This window comes from Mustelus asterias, chromosome 1 (assembly GCF_964213995.1).
Source record: "Mustelus asterias chromosome 1, sMusAst1.hap1.1, whole genome shotgun sequence".
In the NCBI taxonomy this organism is placed as follows: domain Eukaryota; kingdom Metazoa; phylum Chordata; class Chondrichthyes; order Carcharhiniformes; family Triakidae; genus Mustelus; species Mustelus asterias.
Genome location: NC_135801.1, coordinates 116,073,748 through 116,081,667, shown reverse-complemented (window position 1 = coordinate 116,081,667; position 7,920 = coordinate 116,073,748).

Here is a 7,920-nt window from a genome sequence, read left to right as displayed (position 1 = left end):
GGAGTTTGTACATTCTCCCCGTGTCTGCGTGGGTTTCCTCCGGGTGCTCCAGTTTCCTCCCACATTCTGAAAGACGTGCTGGTTAGGTGCATTGACCCAAACAGGTGCCGGAGTGTGGCGACTTGGGGAATTTCACAGTAACTTCATTGCCGTGTTAATGTAAGCCTTACTTGTGACTAATAAATAAACTTTTTAAAAAAACTTGCAATATCATTAAAGACCTTTAAACTCTTATCATAGGGTAGCCTTTCCTGAGGTGCATGATCCTAATAATAATAAGCATGTAGTAATTCAGCTTGACATTTGAACTGTCAACATTTTTAAAGTCACAAATTCTTTAATGTGCAGGCGGTATACAATTAACAGTATCCGATCTTGCATATCAATGCTGAATTTTCAACAAACTGGTACTGCATTCAGTCAGTGGAACTACACTGTTGCTGTTCTATTTGAGGGCGAAAGAGAACACCTGAGTAACAAAGATTACTCTCTATTGTCCTGGTTAATGGCCCTGGTTTCTCCCCTTCCAAAGCTGCAATGGAAAGATATCATGATACACTCCTATCATTGTTCAGCACAGTGCAGGCATTCTGAAGGCACTTTTCTGCTGCCTTCAGAAGTTGGAGAACTGCAATATCAATTCACCAGAGTCTCTAGAAATTAACTATGTCCTTCCAATAAAGTTTACAGTTAAGGCAATAATTTGCAACCCCATCTTTAGCCAGAAATGTCAGAAGTAGATTCACCTTGGCCTCCTGTATCCCCAGTATCACAGATGCCTGGCTTTAGCCAATTCTGTTCACGCCAAGTGATATTAAGAAACGGCTGAAGGCACTGGATACTTGAAAGGGTCCTGACAATCTCCCAATAGGAGCACCAGTGCTCCAGAAGTAGCTTCATACCTAGCTAGTTCCAGTACAGCTGCAACATGGATATCTCCAGACATTGTGGAAAATTGTTCAGGTACATCCTGTTCTCAAAAACAAAGACAAATCCAAGTATTTTTAATCATCAGCTGTTGTGAACCCTGTTGATGTTACCTGCGAGAGTGTCTCAAAACCCTAAAGGATAACTTGAAACTTACTGGTGTATATTTGTGTGGAATCATGTGAGAAACAATGTGCAACCCAGTGAGGAACCAGTCCGGTCATTATGCAAACTATCACTGAAGGGTTTATTATAGTAAAAGAAAAGAAAAACACATGATAAGGAAGACTAATATACACTATGACACTGAAGCATATTAATAACTAAACACACCATTTAGTCTGAAATTGCTTCTTGTTCCCAAAACATACCCACATTCGCTGAACTCACTGAGTTTTCCCAAGCAACATCCAATTTAGTAAGTCAAATCCAACTAATAGTTACCACATAATACGCTTAGATGACCAAATCTGGGAAAATGTCTTTTCCAGGCTCAGCGAAGGCACAAAATGCATCTTTTAGAGCAGAATATCTGCAATCTGCCATGGCTCTATATGTTCAATAGAACGTGCCTCCACGGTTCTGATTATAGATGGAACTGGCATCTCTGAAGATTAGATGGAGATGGCCTGTCTGGCTGTTGGACAGAAAACTAATCTGCTTCTCCATGAGGGTGCCAGCAGTTATACTGTTCAGTCTCTTTGATGTTCCATCCATCAATGTCTACATTTCTCAAATTCCTCACTTTTAGAAGTTATCATTAGTATAACCCCACTGATCTCTGGTAAAAAGTTTTTTTCTGATATGGCAATTCACAACTTAATTTCTTTAGATGCCTGCTAATTTTGTTACTGTAATGTTATTTTGCTTTAATTTCAAGTTCAACTGTTAATCTCATTAACTTCCTAAATTCCTAACACAGCTAAATTATGGATGGTATCGTGGACAGTGCTATCAAGTGGCACTTGATAGCAGTAACCTGCTCACAGATGCTCGGTTCTACTACAGCCTCAGTCCAAACATGGACAAAAAACTAAATTCAAGAAATGAGATAAGAATAACTGTTCTAGACATCAAGGCAGCATTTGAGAAATTGTGGCATCAAAGAACCCTAGCAAAATTAAATTCATTTGGAATCAGAGGGAAAACTCCATTGGTTGGAATTGTATTTAGTATAAAGGAAGATGATTTTAGTTGTTTGAGACCAAACATCTCAGTCCCAGGTTCAATGGTAGAGTGAGTGGAGAGAGGACAGAGGTTGGGGTAGGTGGAGGGTTTGTAGGTCGGATGTCAGAGATGTGGAGGATCAGAGGTCGGGCATGATAGGGTTGAAAGTTGGGGTTTCCAGGGGTTGGGGGTTCAGAGGTCAGGGGATTGCAAGGGTTGGGTTGGAATTGTGGGTCAGGTTGTGTCAGGTTGGTGGGTCGGAGGATCGGGTCCAGAGATGGAGTGGTTCGGATTGGGCCCCATGGGTTGAGCTTGGGGGTTGGCATCAGGGTGGATCCGTGGTTCAGGGTAGGTGTTGGGTTGGGGTGGTGGGGAAAACCATGGGCGGATAGTCAGGGATGTGGTGGGAGAGTTCCTGGGAGGTCAGTGGTGTGGGGAGAGTACCATGGGAGAATCAGCCTGGGACTTTACAATAGTTACACAGGAGTTCAGAGGGATTTTAATTCTTCTAACCTTTCCAGGATACCTACTGGTGTAACCCTGTTGGAACCATACAAAGTTTATGATTCAAATCCCTTTTCTGGACAGTTCTCAGTGCAGAGTATTTTCCCAGAGCAAGTTGCTGTGATTGGGCAATTGCCATGCACATCTCTGTTGTGAATCTGACGCTGGACGCTCAGAAATTACAGCCTGTGCTGCCTAAGCTGCTTAAGTATTTCCAGCACTTTTTGTTTTTAATTCAGAAGGAGGCCATTCAGCCTGTCGTGTCTTTGTCAGCTCTCTGCAAGATCAGGGTGAAGAGTGCAAGAGCGCATGCCAGGAGCAGCACCAGGCAAACCTAAAAATGAGGTGTCAACCTGGTGAAGCTGCAATACAGGACAACTTGCATGCCAAACAGCAAATATATTATGCAATAGGCAGAGCTAAGAGATCCCACAACCAAAGGGTCAGATCTAAGATCTGCAGTCCTGCCACATCCAGTTGTGAATGGTGGTGGACAGTTAATTCAATCCTGGATGAGGAGGCTTCATGAATATCTCCATCATCTATGATGGGGGAACCCAGCACATCAGTGCAATATATAAGACGGAGGCATTTGCAACAACCTTCAGCCAAAAGCGCTGAGGGGATGATCCATCTTGGTCTCTTCTGGAGGCCCGCAGCATCACAGATGTCACCTTCAGCCAATCTGCTTCACTCCATTAGATATCAAGAATTGATTGAAGGCACTAGATACTGCAAAGGCTATGGGCCCTGACAATATCCCAGCAATGGTGCTGAAGTCTTGAGCTCCAGAACTTGCCACTACTTAGCCAAGTTGTTCCAGTACAGCTACAATACTGACATTTAGTTGGCAACGTGGAAAATTGCCCAGGAATGCCCTGTACACAAACAATAGGACAAATCCAACCCGGCCAATTACCACCCCATCAGTCTACTCTCAATCATCAGTAATATGATGGAAGGAATCATCAACAGTGCAGTCAAGCAGCAGGGTTCCACCAGGGCCACTCAGCTTCTGACCTCATTACAGCCTTGGTTCAAACATAGACAACAGAGCTACATCTAGAGGTGAGGTGAGGAGAAGTTTAGTATGATCAAAAGTAGTCAGCACGGCTTTGTCAGGGGCAGGTCGTGCCTTACGAGCCTGGTTGAGTTCTTTGAAAATGTGACCAAGCACATTGACGAAGGAAGAGCGGTGGATGTGGTCTATATGGACTTCAGCAAAGCGTTCGATAAGGTCCCCCATGCAAGACTTCTTGAGAAAGTGAGAGGGCATGGGATCCAAGGGGCTGTTGCCTTGTGGATCCAGAACTGGCTTGCCTGCAGAAGGCAGAGAGTGGCTGTGGAGGGGTCTTTCTCTGCATGGAGGTCAGTGACCAGTGGAGTGCCCCAGGGATCTGTTCTGGGACCCTTGCTGTTTGTCATTTTCATAAATGACCTGGATGAGGAAGTGGAGGGATGGGTTGGTAAGTTTGCTGACGACACCAAGGTAGGTGGTGTTGTGGATAGTTTGGAGGGATGTCAGAAGTTGCAGCGAGACATAGATAGAATGCAAGACTGGGCGGAGAAGTGGCAGATGGACTTCAACCCGGATAAGTGTGTAGTGATCCATTTTGGCAGATCCAATGGGATGGAGCAGCAGTATAAAATGAAGGGTACCATTCTTAGCAGTGTAGAGGATCAGAAGGACCTTGGGGTCCGGGTCCATAGGACTCTTAAATCGGCCTCGCAGGTGGAGGATGCGGTCAAGAAGGTGTATGGCGTACTAGCCTTCATTAATCGAGGGATTGAGTTTAGGAGTCGGGAGATAATGCTGCAGCTTTATAGGACCCTGGTTAGACCCCACTTGGAGTACTGCGCGCAGTTCTGGTCACCTCATTACAGGAAAGATGTTGAAGCCATTGAAAGGGTGCAGAGGAGATTTACAAGGATGTTGCCTGGATTGGGGGGCATGCCTTATGAGGATAGGTTGAGGGAGCTTGGTCTCTTCTCCCTGGAGAGACGAAGGATGAGAGGTGACCTGATAGAGGTTTACAAGATGTTGAGGGGTCTGGATAGGGTGGACTCTCAGAGGCTATTTCCAAGGGCTGAAATGGTTGCTACGAGAGGACACAGGTTTAAGGTGCTGGGGGGTAGGTACAGGGGGGATGTCAGGGGTAAGTTTTTCACTCAGAGGGTGGTGGGTGAGTGGAATCGGCTGACGTCGGTGGTGGTGGAGGCAAACTCGTTGGGGTCTTTTAAGAGACTTCTGGATGAGTACATGGGATTTAATGGGATTGAGGGCTATAGATAGGCCTAGAGGTGGGGATGTGATCGGCGCAACTTGTGGGCCGAAGGGCCTGTTTGTGCTGTGACTTTCTATGTTCTATGTTCTATGTTCTATGTAAGAGTGACTACACTTGACATCAAGGCAGCGGTTGACCACCAAGGAGCCCTAGCAAAACTGGAGTCAATGGCAACCGGGGGGAATCTCTGACTGGTTGAAGTCAGAGCTAGCACAAAGGATGGTGGTGGTTGTTGGAGATCAGTCATCTCAGCTCCAGGACATCACTGCAGAAGTTGTTCAGATCCTCGGCCCAACCATCTTCAGTGCTTCACCAATGACCTTCCCTTTATCACTCAGAAGTGAAGATGTTCACTGATGATTGTTCAGCACCATTCATGACTCCCCAGATACTGAAGCAGTCCATCTACAAGTGCAACAAGACCTGGACAATATCCAGGCTTGAGCAGACAAATGGCAAGTAACATTTGTGCCACACAAGTGCCAAGCAATGACCATCTCCAACAACAGAGAGTCTAACCACTGCCCCCTGACATTCAATGGCATTAACATCATGAATTCCCCATTATCAGCATCCTGTTGACCAGAAACTTAACTGGACTAGCCATATACTGTGGTCAGAAGCAAGGATCCTGTGGTGAGTAATTCACCTCCTGACTCCCCAAAGCCGGTCCACCATCTCCAAGGCACAAGTCAGGAGTGTGATGGAATATTTTCCCCTTGGATGAGTGCAGCTCCAACAACACTCAAGAAGCTTGACACCATCCAGGGCAAAGCAACCAGTTTGATTGTCATTCTTTCCACAAGCATTTGTGCCTTCCACCACTGATGCACAGTGACAGCAATGTGTACCATCTAGACGCACTGCAAAAACTCACCAAGGCTCCTTAAACAGTACCTTCCAAACCCACAAACATTAACATCTAGAAAAACAAGGGGAGCAAGTACTGGGAACGCCACCACCTGGACGTTCCTCTCTAAGCCGCTCATCATCCTGCCTTGGAAATATATCACCGTTCCTTTGCTTTCGCTGGGTCAAAATCCTGGAACACCTTCCCTAACAGCACTGTGGGTGTACCTACACCAAATGGACTGCAGCGGTTTAAGAAGGCAGCTCACCACCTTCTCAAGGGCAATTAGGATTGGGCAATGAATGCTGGTCTAGCCAGTGGAAATTTTTTGGAATTTTTTTTAAAATGCGGTAATCATCAAATTATCCAGTAACTTAAACTGAATTACAAAGATAATTAATTTGTAGTATCCACTTACTGGTATTTAGTGAGCCAGCTAGTTCAGGCAAATGTTCAATCTCCTTCCACCTGTCCCTGTCCACTTGAATTCCCAATCCAAGCTTATAAGTGTTTCAAATCTTGCAGGATTGGGATCCAAAAACTTAGCCCTATGTATATTTGGCTCAACCAGCTATTTCCTTCAGTGCTTTTTGGTGAGTTGTATCTTGATCAATTAGTCATTTACTGGATAAATTAACCAGCCATCATATATTCAAGGACACTGGCACCAATACAGTTGCATGTGCATCGGAAGGAGGTTAAAAAGCCTTTTAAAATTAAAATTCTCTTCTTAAGTTTCTCACTTCGTGTCTCCCACATATAGCAAACAATAAACTTTGGGGGGAGTGATATTTTTCAAAAGAGATTTAGATATATACATGAAAGTGAAACATGTGCATGTCTAAGGAGAAAGAATATGGGAGTGACATTAATGGCTGATTCTTTGAAAGAGGCATGCAGACACACAAAGAAGAATTATTTTCTTCTGTGCTGTAAGATTCTATGATCTTAAAAGACAGCATCAGCTGTTAGCTAAGCGATTTCTGTCGGATAATTTTCACCAAAGTGATTGTTTTGTCACAATAGTAGTAACACTCACCACACAATATATTGTGACATCGCTGAATAAGTATAAATTCAAACCAAGATTGTTGTGATTGCAGAGATCTAAGGCAAGAATTTTCCATTGTGATGTGTCTTATTTATTTACAATTATTAGACAGTTACTTGGCAACTTTATCTTCTAATGAAAAGGTTTCAGTGGCTCTGCTAAACTCAAATAGTCTTACGTACTATCGTTTTCCATTGCTTTTTGTATTTTTGAAATTAGTTGCCTTTTGTATAACGAGTGTTTCTGCATCTAGCCAAACGTGTTTGACAGATTTTCATAAGTTTTCCTCTTGGTTCTTTAATAACCTTCTACTGTGGATGTTTATTTTAGGAAGACGAAAGGGAAAGCACCATGCAGGTAACAAAACTAACTGAATTTTCAGAAAATCAAGTCAGGTGCACTGCGGTAGAAGATTATCTTTTCATTTCTCCAACATGGGTTTGAATGCATTCTAATTGAAATGCTTTTGGATCATCAGAAGTCAGATTTTAGTATTGGGATTGGCACTTAAATGCTATGTGGATGGTACTGGAAGCCTTATCGTTGCAATGGTTCAGTGGCGTTGTGGTTCTCAAATGAAATCCTAAGATAAAAACAAAAATTGCAACGACCATTACATTCTCTTGTGGGTCTTATCTGAGGTCACACTGTCTTTCTGGGTTTCTGATTTGTAACTAATGACGTGGCATCCAGTCGAAACCTATGGGATTTTTCTTTAAATATGCAGATTAGGATTTGATGACAAAATCGGGGCCGACTTCTTTATCAATCCTGCACAGGAAGGTTCATGTCATGAAAAAAGAGGTCAGGGCCAGGTGGTAGCCATCGCAGGGATAGGGAGAGGCCAGATCGACAAAGGAAGCCCAAAGGTACCCTTGAGAGACTGAAAGGAGTATTCCTGCTTTCCAACTTTGTATTATACTGAAAACCAACTCCCAATCACAGGCTGAGTCAGGGATGATAGATAAAGCATTTACTCAACTTCAGGTGTAGACCTGGCTTTATTTCTTGAGTTCCAAGGAAGTACAAGCTACATAAAAGCCAAAGCTGACACAGTTTCTTTGCAGATTTCCAAAATCAGTTGTTCTGCTGGCTGTCTCTTCATGGCTGCTTCTCCCTCTACCAGTTTTACCTGC